General features: G+C 34.9%; 1 pseudogene; it reads right to left on the bottom strand.

Annotated features, from left to right (window-relative positions):
• Positions 1-6,269: 6,269 nt before the first annotated feature.
• On the bottom strand, positions 6,270-7,593 carry LOC112199208 (annotated as a pseudogene).
• Between the last annotated feature and the right edge of the window lie 7,310 nt (positions 7,594-14,903).

Below are 14,903 nucleotides of genomic sequence, written 5' to 3'. Positions count from 1 at the left end.
GAGACGGGGCGAGTGGGTGGTTAGAACTCGAGGCTGAGAGACTGAGAGCTACTTTTTTTTTTTTTTTTGGAAAATAAAGTTAGCATCTCTAATAGAGAAATTTTAAATGAATTAATCATTTAATACACATCCTTTTTACTTTATACGTCCAAATCATATTTGAATGGTAGGTTTTTTTTTTTTTTTTTTTTTTAAAGTGAATTCATTGAAACTTTTAAGGATTACAATCGTTTAGAATGGCATCCCGATTGGGAGCAGACACAAGCCACAAATGGTTTGAAGCTAGAACAAACCAGATGTAGTAGTTCATGTACAATAAAATACTGCTCTGGATCACTTATAGAGAAACTAACAGAAAACTGAAAATAAATTCCCAGCCTCCTCAAAATAATTACCAACAATGAGACCATTGCCATGACCTTGAGGTTTGGAGACCAAATCATCATAATCTGTAACTCGGGCATGCAAGAGATCGGTGGATGAATCAAGACTATGTTCGTCCCAGCACAATTAACATTGCTCGCCAGGCACGCAATTGTGGTACTCACAGCATGATTATTCCAAGATCTTTTATAGAATATAGCAATGAGGAATCTGTCTGCACGTAAGCACAACACACCTGAAATTATAAGAACACATTTGAGCAAGCAAGTACCCAAACCACCGCCTGGGTCCCAAATCCAAATATGTGGAGAAATCAAGCCCAACCACTGGGCTCTGTTGCGGGCCCAAAGCCAGTCCAGCTCCCAAGCCCATAACCTTATACTGGGCACCCAAAATCTGATATTGGCACCCAATCAAGGCAGGATCAAGTGCCGAAGCAGAGAACCGGTACCACCGCTGCTCCTTGTTGCACCTCTGATGGCCGCACGCCTGGAATCAGCACGCCCTCCATCACCTCCATCCCAGATCGCGCCGTCCCCGACAAACGATCCAGGTGATGACATCCTCGGCCACATAATCTGACCATCCCCGTCACCGTGCCGACATCTGGTGGTCTACCCCATCGCCATAATAGGCGGTCAGCTAAACAAAACATCAGTTCTTGTCTGTTAGCCTAGATGTAGCACCGATCTGAGGTCGAAGATGAACATCGACTCAGATCTTCTCCACACCAACCAACAATGAAGAGAAACACGAGCAAAGGGACTGACAGTGCCCTCATCGCCACATTCCCACGACAAATAGCCTTGCCACTACTAGTCGATTGGAGGATCCTCCGAAGAATCACCGCTGCTCTCCACTCCGCTCAAACCCTAGGGTTTGTTGCTATATATGACAAGTTGCATCAGTAAAAGAAGGAAAAATAGTCATATTTTTCTTATATTATTTCTATAATTATGTATAAATAGTTAGATAAACACAATAAATTTCTATACATGCTACAATGATCTTCCTTCTTACTGTGTCTTCAGTCCATAACAACATTATATGGAAATTTAATAATCCGCTACAAAGAACTCATCACACTTTCTCCCAACAACAAAGAGTGAAACAGTAATTCCCACAATCATGAAAAACTAACTGAAAATAAGAGCATGACAAAAAAAAATGATGGAATAGATTTCAAGTGAAGTTTCTCTAGTTATCTATTAGCATTGCAATGAAATACATATTATTTACACTACTAGCAAAACAGGTATCTCACACAGATTTAAATCTGTACGAAACAAGGCTTTCTTACACTGATTTCAGTGTGTAAAAGCCTTTTCCTATAGTACACTCATGGAATGCCTTTTCGGTTGCCTCCAGAAGGGGCGCTAATGCTCTTCTCACACAGTTTTGGGAGTCCATGTGAATATTTATAGTAGGCCCCATGAACAGTCCACATGCATTATGATATTTTAATTTTCCAGTCAATGTGAAATAGTTTCCCAACTCACACTGATTTCACTCATTTCAGTGCGGAAAAGTGAAGATATTTAAAAAAAAAATCTGCAAATTAAAAATCTGCACCCAAAGTTCAACAATATCCCCAGAGAATGGATTGATATCTATTCTTTCTCATTCCAGAGTTCAACAAACTAACTTTGGAATTCCAATATGCAATTCTAAAACTTAAGAAAATCCCTCCAGAATCCTCCGCCATCTTCGCATTCTCTTGCATAGAATTGCCAAGTACTGCATATCTAATTCTTCATTTCATGAACGAATGTCTACTTCCTTTCTCAGCGTAGTTGCCTTCTGCAATATTGAACTGCATATATAATTCACAAACCATATATTTCTAAACAAAATGAAGTAACAATTAAAGAAGTTTCTCCTGTTTCCACTTTCCACCAACCTCAACACTAAAGCAATAAAACCATAATCAGTAGAAGGTGCAAATCTGCTATTGTAAACAGAAACTTACAGCTTTTATTGGAATAGCCCAGAACACTGTGTGAGGAAGACATGGTTGGATTTGAAGAGGATAGTCAGCTTCATGGTATGGTTCTCATGAACTAACTAGTCTTGAAGAATCCAGAGTAAATCACCAGTACCTTGGTAGAAGCAGCACGATCTATTTAAAATTGGGTGTTAGCAAATCAATTTGAAAAAGTTTAAGTTCAAAAAAAAAAAACAAAACAAAAAACAATCTGAATCTTGAAAGTGAAAAAGAATATTCATAAGAAACACCCAAATCATATATCATATGACAATTACCCGGAGTTGCTGTCTGAACTCTTGGAAGAGGAGACCAAGATCTGAAGACAGGTGAGTAGTCAAAGATCGGAGAACAGAGAACTCAAGAGAAAAAAACCATATGAAGTTCAGCTGAGAATGAATTTATTTTACAAGTTTAAGTTATATTGAGATCAGTTTTCAATTCATACGTTTTACAGTTTAGCTACTGAAATCCGTGTGAAATGTATTTGCAACTCTTACCGATGTCCGTGTGTATTTACCTAGATAAACCAATACTGTCATATCAATTGTCAATCAAATTTTTACACGGATTTCCATATGCAAATTATCTTCACACAGAGATGTCTGTATGTTCACTATACACCGATATATGTGCAATGCTCCTTTCACACAAACATCTGTATTAAAATGTATTAGCTACAGAAGATCGTCGTTGTATATTATGTATAACAAAAAAAAACAATGATTTCTAACTAATAAAATATTTTATTCACACTGAAATCTGTATGAATTGGTTTACACATGGACATTCGTGTGAATAAGTGAGAAAGAATCTTAGCATTCACACTAAAATTTGTGTGAATTGTTGTTTCACACGGATTTTTGTTGTTAAGTTCACACAGTTATCTGTATAAAATTGTCTTTCACACGGATTTCCATGACTGTTGAAAATTTGTGTGAATTAAATATGTAGTGTTAACTAGATCCATTGACAAAGCTTCGATTTAGAAGAAAATGATTAATAACATGCCATCATAAATAACTAATTAATTACTAGCAGTGGCCAACACAAGGTATGTGCAGGAATTTTTTTTATTTTTTATTTTTTAAGTGTGTGGTGTAGGTAGTTAAAAATGGTGGAAACTCCCACTACGGCTCCACTATATACAATTGAATTTCTGTTTTTATTTTTTATTTTGTTAATTGACTTTATTATCCCTATTGCTTATTTCTGATTTAAAGTATTTTAATATATATATATGGGGTAAATTGGTTAAAAAAAAAATCAAATATGGAGAGCAAGCTCTCTTCTCTTAATAATAGTATAGATAATCATCACCAGCATTTATGTCCTCATCAACATCATCATCAATCACATTCAAATCAATGTTCACCCGCATACGCAGTCTCTTCACACTAGCATAAGAACTATATTTCCGTGCCGCCTCAAAGCCTTTGAACATTACTTTCTCCACCATGGAGCTACTCTCCTCCAGTGGAACTTGCAGCTTTCGAAGATTTTCGAATAGAGCTGTATTTATGGATGATGAGTTAGAGTCGTCAAGTTCAATTATTAAGGTCCTCTTCACGATCACGAGGGGGATGATGTCGTCGTCTAGGATTCAGTCCGCTGCATCGGAGGTGACACGTCTAAACACCAATGACCAAAATATCGAAGATCGAAGAAATATCAAGGACCAAAATAATTTCCTTTTTTTGAGGTGCCGAAATTCCTCAGCATACCAAGTGAGTTTCGATAGATATTTTTGAAATTTCTCAAAATTTCGGGAAATATTCGATAATATCGCGATAATTTGGGAAGTCTTCCGGAAACTTCCATATTAAGACTCCAATTCCCCAGAACAATAAACTAAGGTAAATAAAATACTAAATTTCTAAAGTATTCTTAATATTTTATATTTTTTTAAATAATATATAAACAAAAATAATATTTTATTATTATGAAAACGGACTGGATCATTAATGGATCGGATCAACCTAAATTTGTATTTGATATGTTAAATAAACAGATTAACGGATCCAGATTACTAACAGATTAATGGATCAAATTTTTCAATCTAAACTCGTCCAATAACCACGGATCCGGATCAAAATCAGCTTCATTTACAGGTCTACCCTTAGGTGAGCAGCCCTGCTATTAGTACAGATGTATATGAGAAAAGAAAATGCAGGGCACCTGATATTTTCTCAAGACCATTAGAATGTGCTACAAGGAAAAGAGTTTTAATGAGACCAAGTTTAAAACACCCTCAGTTCTAGTTTTAGCGTCCTATCATTTCAACAAATTGAAAAATAAAAATAAAAAATAAAAAAAGTAAAGGGTGGTGTTACTCACACACCGGCCTCTTTTTTCTTTTCACACGCCTTCTTTATTTTTCTATTACTTTAATTCAATTTTTTTTCTACAAACTACCCTCCCTTGCAATTCTGTTTTTATTTTTTATTTTTTATTTGGCAAGTCAATCATCCCCAAGTCGAGTCCGCAGACTTAGAGGACTTCAAAACTCTTTGCAATTCCCTCTTTTCCATCAAAAACTTATCTAGCATAATCATTCTATCTTTCTAATGTGATCCTTTGAAGTTCAATTATGGTAGAACAAGCAACTTTAGATCCATTTTTGGAGAAAATTTTACTTCTGATTTGCAATGGAGACATGGAAGAAAAATATGAGTTTAGTAATCATTCGAGCCCCTTTGAATCCATCATTCCTGATAAGATTCTAACTGAAATTATTTGATGAATTTAAATTCATCACTTTCCGCTAAAGAGATCAGTTTCTCAGCAATTTGGTGGATCTAGGAGCTTTAAATTTGTGCGTTATGTTTGTCTCAGTTTGATTTTGGTATGGGTTGTTTGCTAATAGTGGTTTTGACTTCTTGATTGATAATTTTAAAATTGTTGATGGTTTGATTTCATTTTGACTTTAGTTGACTGGCTTGTTAATTTTATGTTACCTAGCCAGCCAACTACAATCCAAGTATGTTTTCTTAATGGATTGATAATTTTTTATTGACATATGTAGCAATCATAGCAATCTAAGTATATTTTCTTAGTAGAAAATATTCCTTGTTTGTAGATTGATAATTTTTTATTGACATACATAGCAATTATAGCAATCTAAGTATATTTTCTTAGTAGAAAATATTCCTTGTTTGTAAATTGATAATTTGGTGATACTTGAGGGGATAGATTATTGGAAGAGTATAGAACGTAGATACTAACAACTACTATTTGCCTTCATCTGGCCACGTTTAGGTCAGTTGTTCTTGTTATTGCTCTTGTTTTTTATTGGTCATTTGTATGTTTTATTTTTATTCGTAAAATTTTTCTCTTTTTCATAATAAAATTAGTTAATTACCGATCGAAGAGAAAAATAACTACAAAATGGTAAGCATTTTCTCACTACTAGTTTTGAAAATTAACCAGCTAGCTACAATCACCAGCGATTACTTTGGCTTGAAGAATACTGATGTTCTTCGATCCCTCTGATAACATACAATTTTCCCACTTCTCACCTTGGCCCCAAAAGAAAATGCATATATTTTCTCTTTGGTATCATGCTTGTCTAACTTTCAATGCAATATGAACAGATTTGGTTGATATTTTATAAAGACAATTTTCAGATGAAGACCTAATTTAAAGGAAATGTCTGTATAGTGTCTGTATAGTATCAGAAACCAGCCGTACGTACGCGATGCCAATGAGGGCATAAATGGAAACTCCTTAATTCAGAACGAAAGAGAGAGATGGAGACAATTTCCTTGAAAAAGATAGGGCTTTGAACAGTTCTGTTCATACATGGTTCATCACCATACACTAGTACGCTACTAATTAACACAGACATGCATGCATCTACCAAGTATGTACGTGATTGCATGAAATTATTGCGTGCAAATAATTAACATAATTATTGGTATTCAATTCAATATTTCTTGAGGGCTTTGAGACGCATTGGAGATTCAGTGGGAACTCTGACGTCAGTTGCCAACCCAATTGCTTGAAGAGCTGTGATTACATACCAAGTCAAGTCGACTTGCCACCATTCCAGACCTTGTCGAGCTGAGTATTCAAATGCATGATGGTTGTTGTGCCACCCTTCTCCAAGTGCGATCCATCCCAACAACCTATTAACCAACAGAATTATATATGTCCCAATTAGCAGTCGTTGATTAATCTAATTGTAGGGAGCTAGCAAGATCGAATAAATTCATACCAATTGTTCTTTGACAGGTCGCCGGTGTTCCATACTTGTTTTCCCCAGATGTGACCTGCCGAGTTTACTAGCAAAGTGGTGTGGAAAACGAATACCAACCTCACTCCCTGCAATCATTCATTAATCATAATGATATATTGTATTCGATTTTCAACTGTTTCTATATATCCGTAATAGAATGGCTACGGATTCGAGCCATTTATACACATGGTGAAGTGAGGAATTGCAATTTAGTACGTACCATTCCCCAAATAAAGAAAGGTAGTCCACCTAAGGCATAGAGCAAAGCTCCAGAAACAATTATGTGTAAAACGTATGTACGATGAAGAAATCTATAGAACCACTGCTTCTTCATATCCTCAGCGTTCTTCAATCCTCCATTCTGACAAAACTCATAACATTAATTTCAATTCATATTAAAATGTAATCCTTAATTAATTCCTTCTTAATTACTTTTCTATATCGAGAAGTGCTATCAAAGATCCAACCCATATGACTAAACCAGAAACCCTTCAAGCTGGGGCTTTGAGGGTCTCTCTCTGTGTCTGTAAACTGGTGATGGTATCGGTGGGTGCTCACCCATTCTATCGGACTTCCCTGCAAATAAACCGTCGAAAATAAACAACAAACACCATTTTATTCCTTTGTCTAGTAAAAGAACAAAAGAATACTCAAACATCAAAATCACGTATATGTAGTAGCACTTGGTAATCACATACCTGAAGTGATAGAGCCCCGAAATACGCAAACAAGTACTCGAGCCATCTAGGAAGCCGTAAACTCTTGTGCGCAAGGTGTCTATGGAAACCCAGAGTGACTACCAAACCAGTGAGAATAGGGAGTGCGGCGGCCACCCAAAAGGCAGCCCATGTGAAATGAAATGGAGCAAACAAACAGAGGCAGTGGGGGCCAGAAAAGTAGCCGCTGTAATTATGTCTACCAAATTCCACGATCTCCCCAGAAATTGTGCAAAGGGAGTCGTCAAAATACTCACCCCAAGGCCCCCCATTTCTGGCTATCAGTTGCTGCACTACAATCTAGGCCAGGTATATATGTAGTCGCGCGATGAACTTGATCTGTATGAGAAATAATTGTTATATGTATATTGTAACATGAACAAGCACATGATCAATTCATACATATATATATATATATATATATCTATACTATTATTAAAAGAAGAGGCTTTGTAAGCCAAAGTAGGTGTGAAAAGACAATGAAATCCTTAAACCTTATATTAATTTTAGATAATTTTTAATAATTGAGTGGTAATATGGTAAATAACAAAATTAAAAATTCTATTAAAAATAAAATAAATAATTTTCAGTGTCTGCAATAACCACCCATAATTTCATATAACTTCCCTTTTTTTTTTTTCTCAAATAACTTCTATTTTTTTTCTCAATCTAATAATTATAAAAATTTTACACATGCAGAGCATGTGAGCAGAAAACTAGTATATATATATATATATATATATATATATATATAAACACAATTCAGTGAATATATATATATATATATGTTTGTCTTGTATAGAAAATAGTTGAATAGAACTAATGTACATACCTGAAGTATCTATGAAGTCAGCAAAATGAACAATAGCCTTCTGCAGATCTCTAAGGTTTTTTTTTTTTTTTTTTTTAAGAATTGCAGATCTCTAAGTATGAACTCTTTGTTTATGAGGAATTATATTTCACGTAGAGAATGCAGGGACTATCTCTTCCTTTATATAGAGTGCTTGAACACTTAAACTCAGTGGCATAGCCAAAAATCTCATTTAGAATGGTCAAATTTTATTAACTAACAAATTATACTCATTTTCAGTTATCTTCTAGAAATAACACAATCTTTTACCAAAAGATAAATAAATAAATAATACCTCTTTCAACAAATTTTAGTATAAAAAAATTTAAGGGAGAATATCACAAACTGTACAGGTCTATTTGTGCAGCAAAGATACAGATGTGACCAAGAGCATGATTGATATTATACATTAAATTTGTGACTAATAGTTTATCAAAAAACTAAACTTTTGATTTGGACTTCCAACTGTGGCTAAGAAATTTGTAGTGCTCAATGTGAATATCTTGGAGATTAGTCTTTGTTGATTTCATTATCGTTGACAATACTTGCATTTTTGTATTGGTTCGGAATTGTCTTACTTGAACAAAATAAACTCTTAGATTCCTTAAACTCCATGTAGTATATATGGTGCTATTTTATGACGAAACGGGGAATAAGAAAAGATGTTAGAGATGGAAAATATCAATTTTGTCAATAACTAAAGGAAAGAGGAAAGTAGTTCAACAGAGCCGGCCCTGGGCATAGGCTCAATAGGCGCAGGCCTAAGGCCCCCAATTTCATGGGCCCCCAAAAAATTTACATCTCCTTTTATATATATGTAAAAAAAAAAAAGAATATGTTTGTAGACTCACTGCTATCGTGCTTATGACTCTACACGACTTTTGTTCTTTCTCAAGCCTCCTGACTCCCACCTCCAGAATCGGAGAATCTCAATTCTAAGCAACAAGACATTTTTTTTTCCAATCAACAATACTTTTTTTTTTAAAGGAGAGGAACAATGGATTTAGTTTAAATTTATAAATTTATCTTTGACTAAAAAGGATGAACATATGAAAGAAACTCTTTAGGTTCTTATTATCGATCTATATATGCAAATTTTGTAAATATATTTTCCTGAATCCATGCCTTTAGTTCATCATGATTTTTTAACTGAAATTGCTTTATTTAAATCTTAATCTTGGATTGCTGGGTTTGTCCTTACTGGGTTAGTTGTGTTTCTTTTTTTGATCACTTTTGTTATTGTAACTGAATCTTGGCTAGCTGGATTGGTGCCTTTATGAGTTGATTCTGATTTTGTTTTTCATTCTTTATGGGACTTTCTTTCATACACTCTATCTAAACCTTGAGTTATCAACAAATGATTTGCACATGTCTTTCCTGTATTGAAAAAAATTAGATGTTTTGCATACAGTGGTGGACTCGTATCTCATCGCCTGGTTAAGCCTCACGCAGCTAAGCTTCAATCTAAAACTCTCAGAAAATTTCAAGGAGCCCCACTTTTTTAGTTTGCCTAGAGCCCCGAAAATCTCAGGGCCGGCTCTGTAGTTCAATGTTTGCAAATCCAACTGAAACGGTATATGACAATCATAATCACAATGAAACTTGCCAGGCATTTACAGGCAAATAAGAAACGTACCCGCAGCAAATCGCGGGCTGATAAACTAGATATTAAAACTCTAAACCCTAAATACTTGACCTTTAGCCTCCGACATGATAGAAGTCTTTTGAGAAGCTTCTAGAGCCAATCTATTGTCCTAAATAAACAACAAGAACACTCTCCTTAATTGCAAGCTTAAACCAATTTTAGGAAATGACACTCACACTTAAAATCATTAATTAATGTCTACAGTAAATTAAGCATCATCGATCATGCATGTAGGTATACATATATAGCGCCTTGATTGACTGCGTCCCCACTATTGCACCTACATCTGAATTAGGCCATAAAATCATAATGCCCAACCAAATGAATTAAATTAATGAATTAATCTACCATTTCCATCCACAACCATATGTTCGTCAAACCAAGAAGACAAACATGTCCGTTCAACCGACGAATGTTTTATATCAAAACAACAAGATCAAAGTGCCTTGCACATGCATCTCTATTATTTCATTGTACTGATATATATGTTGAAAATAAAACGGTGCTGTGAATCAAGCAAATATCTTAATAGATTTTTTTTTTTTCAAAAAATCTTTAGTCCTCCCAACCCTTACATATGTCGGTGAGAATCAAACTTATGACCTTTACAATGTTGGAACTATATCTTAATAGGTAATACATTTAGCATTTTAAAAAGAGAAATTTTAAATGCACACCCCAAACTACTTAATACACATCCCTATTAATTTTGTAATTGTTAATTTGTTCGACCATCCAATGACATTAATTTCATAGGTCCGCCATTGTGAAGAAACTATTGATATAGTTTTGGTTGAATGTTCGACTCAGAATTTTACACTTGCTCAATATGGTGTTTGGTGGATGCTAACTCAAATAATACAAAACCTATTTCTAAGCATCTTTATGAAGTCTATATGAAGGGAACAATAATGAATCCTTATGGATTTCCCAATGACTAACACAGGTAATTAATATGGTCAAATAAACACTAATATGTTAATATATACTAATCAAATTAAATAGTAGTCTTAATGTAGTTAAATAATAGTATATTTCATGGTTTTTTAGTTTAAGGATATTTTAGGTAATTTGGGTTGTGTATTTAGTAAAATATTAGAATGAGAAATTAAATGGTAGTTGTATTGAGTAAGAAGTGTGTATTAAGTAATTAGGGGTGTGTATTTAAAACTTATCAAAATTTCTCTATATTTTGTTTTAAAGAAAATTCTCGAATTTTTCAACTTTACCCTTGTGAAATTTAGACCAATAAAAAAAAACTTCACCCTTGAGTTAATATACCCAGCATAGCTATACAAGTCAACCATACAAAACCCAACAAACAAGTTTCCATCTCCAGATCAATTTGAGACAATGTAGACAGGAGAAATCTGTTTGTGTTTGAAAGGATCTCCTGAAGACCAACAGTTGACATCACTTTGGCCAACGTTCATATTTTCTCTCTGATATTTCTTTTCTTCCATTTTTTTTCTTTTGAGATTATTACCTCTAACATAATCCTTTAATCCAAAGCATATTGAGGGCTGGTGTTGATATATAACATGCATAACCCAATGCTTTATGGGCATGATCAAAGTAATTAATATCATATATAAGTTGAAGGTATAATTCTACCAACAAAGATAGCACACCAAATACAAAATTACACATTGTCTATTGTGTTTTGTATATGAATGAGATAGACGAAATCAAAATGAGCAAGAAACTATTATTTGTGGATGCGCGCAGATGAACCCGAAAAGAAGTTCCTTTGTGGCTGATTTGAAGTTTTCTGGTAGCATAAACGTTTGCTGGGTAAGGGTAAAAATAAAAAACATAAGATAAATTTTGTAGCTTTGGGTGTTCAGCACACAATATTATTATTACGTACATTTGGGATTATGAGAAATAGATAATGAGTCAGACAATGAAGAAACAATTTTAATTACGAAACATAGGTCATTAAGCAGCGTTGTAATTTTTGTCATAATTTGAGGTTTACATGAAATTTATTTAACATTGTAAAATGTTATCATATGACATATATTAGGCAATATTATAAAATGTTATCATATTCCATGTTCATCACACAATATTATTATTACATACATTTGGGATTATGAGAAATAGATAATGAGTCAGACAATGAAGAAACAATGTTAATTACGAAACATAGGTCATTAAGCAACGTTGTAATTTTTGTCATAATTTTGGCACCAATATCCCCAATATCCCCAGTGAGGAATTTACGTACAATGAGGAATTTTGGCACCAATATCTCCAGTGTATTGACATTACTAGGCAATCTTGGGCACAACCTCTAACAGGGAATGCAATGAAACAATTGGAGACAAAGATCACTACTACTAGTACTCAATTGTTTGAATGGCACAACAAAGATGTTTCACAAAATAAAGTAGAGATGAGGATACTACAGGAGAAGATGAAGAACATCATGTCCCATCCATACACTCCTCAATAGTATGATGAACAAAAACAGCCGCATGTTCGATATAGTGCGTTACTTGCAATGGAAGAAAAGTATTGGAGACAGAGATCCAAGACGTTTTGGATGAAGGATGGGGATAAAAATACAGGCTTTTTCTATCGCAAGGCATCAAATATAAGAAACAAGAACAGGATCAAAGGCTTAAACAATGAAGCAGGTATGTGGCAAACTGAACCTGAAGCAGTACAAAGCATTCTAGTGCAACATTTCAAAGGTATGTATACCTCTTTGGCCACAAATCTAAATGCTATATTTCAAGTTCTAGAAGCTGTTGATGTTAAAGCTACTGCATATATGAATTGGGAGCTCACTAAACCCTATGTTGAGAACAGTGTTGTACTGGATAATAACTTTCGTCTAAAGCTTTGTTTTGCACTGGATCGGCCATAGGAATGCATATATGATGCTCTTAAGGAAGCATAGAGGACGAGATGTCTGCATTTTAAGGGAGAATGTTGTGAATAAAGTTTAACTGATGAAATGAAATGAGTAATTTTCAAGCATAAAGGGCATACAAACAATCAGGTCTCTTAAAATAAAAGGCAGACCAAAGAATGATATGTAATTCTGTATACAAATTTGCAAAATTGGATGGTGCTCCTATATTGTTCAACTCCCTTCTTCAAAGACTTGTAGTTATGAGCGGTTCACCGGACCTGACTAACGGTGTAGGTACCTGATACGTAGGAACAGGCATATTTGTAGGGAGATTTGGCAATTTTGCCTCAAAGTTCAGAACATGAACTTCTTGCCTTGTTGAGGGCCTTAAGCTTTTATCAAGGTGAACACACCACAATCCTACAACTATCATACACTCTACTTGCTGTGGTGGGTTTTTCTGTGTTGCTACGTGTTCATATTTTAGTTTCTGCCACTATTGTGCCATGTTAATGCATTCTGCCACTGTAGTTTGTAATGAAGCATTGAAGATTTGAAGCTAAATTGTATTTGTTCATTGTTTGTTTATTAATAGGGCTTCCTCGATGGCATCTTCCGGAGGATATGGAGAAGAAGAGTTAGAGGCTTGGGCTTGCAATTGTTTTATGTATGCTTATTTAGGACTCTTTTAACATTTGAATATTCTAGATGCAATTTTATTACTCTTTTAAGTGTATATATTTTCAATTACATAAATATAAAAGCCATAAAAATAAAATTAAAATTAAAAAATACAAAACCGTCTAGCCGCCTGGGCGCTCCTCCTCTACCCACCGCCCGACTAGCGCCTAGTGATTTTTCAAACCTTGGTTGAGAAGGAAATAAAAGATGCTCTATTCCAAATGCCTCCTTCCAAAACCCTGGACCTGATGGCATGTCCCCCATTTTTTCTTTCAGAAATATTGGAGCATTCTATCTGTTGATGTATGTCTAGGAGTGAAGACTTTTTTAAAGACAGGAGAATTGCAGTAGTCAGCAAACTTCACTCATCTGTGTCTCATCCCAAAAATTCCTGAAGCAACGGAGGCAAATAGGTTATTGCCAATCTGTTGAAACAAATATACTAAACAAATATTGCCAATCGGTTATTGCCAATAGGTTATGCAATGTACTATACAGAATCAGCTCCAAAGTTATTGCCAATCGGTTGAAACAAATATTGTCTTCCATTACCTCTCCGTTGCAAAGCACAAATGTACCGGGACGGTTGATTACAAATAATACATTAATGGCCACCGAGGTAGCTCATTTCATGCATAAACTACTCAACTAGAAGAGGGTTTCTTATCACTCAGGCTAGACATAAGCAAGGCTTACGACAGACTTGAATGGGATTTCTTGAGAGCAATGTTAACAAAGCTAGGGTTTCAGGAGTAGTGGATCAACATCACTATGAAGTGTGTAGCAACTGTTCAGTATTCTATATTGGTTAATGGACAGCCTTCTTTAGCAATTGCTCCTACCAGAGGCATTAGGCAAGGTGACCCTCTATCACCTTACCTATTTATTTTGTGCGCAGAAGGATTGTCAGCACTCATCTTGAAGGCAGTGGAGAGGTCTCATCTAAAAGGGCTTAAAATGTGTCATGGGGCTCCTACTCTACACCATTTATTTTTTGCAGATGACAGCCTGATTTTTGGAGTTGCAACTGAATCAGAATGTATTGTCTTGAGACATATTCTAACATATATGAGCTAGCATCAGGACAAAAGGTTAATTATCAAAAGACTAGTGTTGTTTTCAGTCGAAATGTGCATCCAGAGTTGCAAGATAAACTAGCTGGCTTGCTAGAAGTTCAACGAGTGGAAGAGCATGATAGATACTAGGGGTTACCACTAAGAGTAGGCAAATCAAAGACTGCGATCTTTTCATACATCAAAGAGAGATTGACAAAAAAGCTCTTGGGATGGAAATGAAAAATCCTCAGTTCTGTAGGTAAGGAAATTATAATTAAAGCTATAGCACAAACCATGCCATCTTATGCTATGAATTGCTATCTTCTTCCAAAGACATTGTGTGATGATATTCATCAACTGTGTGCACAATTATTTTGGGGGGACACTAATCAAAGAAGGAAAATTCATTGGAGAAGTTAGAGCAAGCTTTGCATGACAAAACAAGGAGGACTTGGTTTTAAAAATCTCTATGCATACAATCAGCT

Source organism: Rosa chinensis, chromosome 4, assembly GCF_002994745.2.
Source record: "Rosa chinensis cultivar Old Blush chromosome 4, RchiOBHm-V2, whole genome shotgun sequence".
Classification (NCBI taxonomy): Eukaryota; Viridiplantae; Streptophyta; class Magnoliopsida; order Rosales; family Rosaceae; genus Rosa; species Rosa chinensis.
The sequence above is the reverse complement of the archived record's forward strand: the minus strand, read 5'-3'. Positions and strand labels throughout refer to the sequence as shown.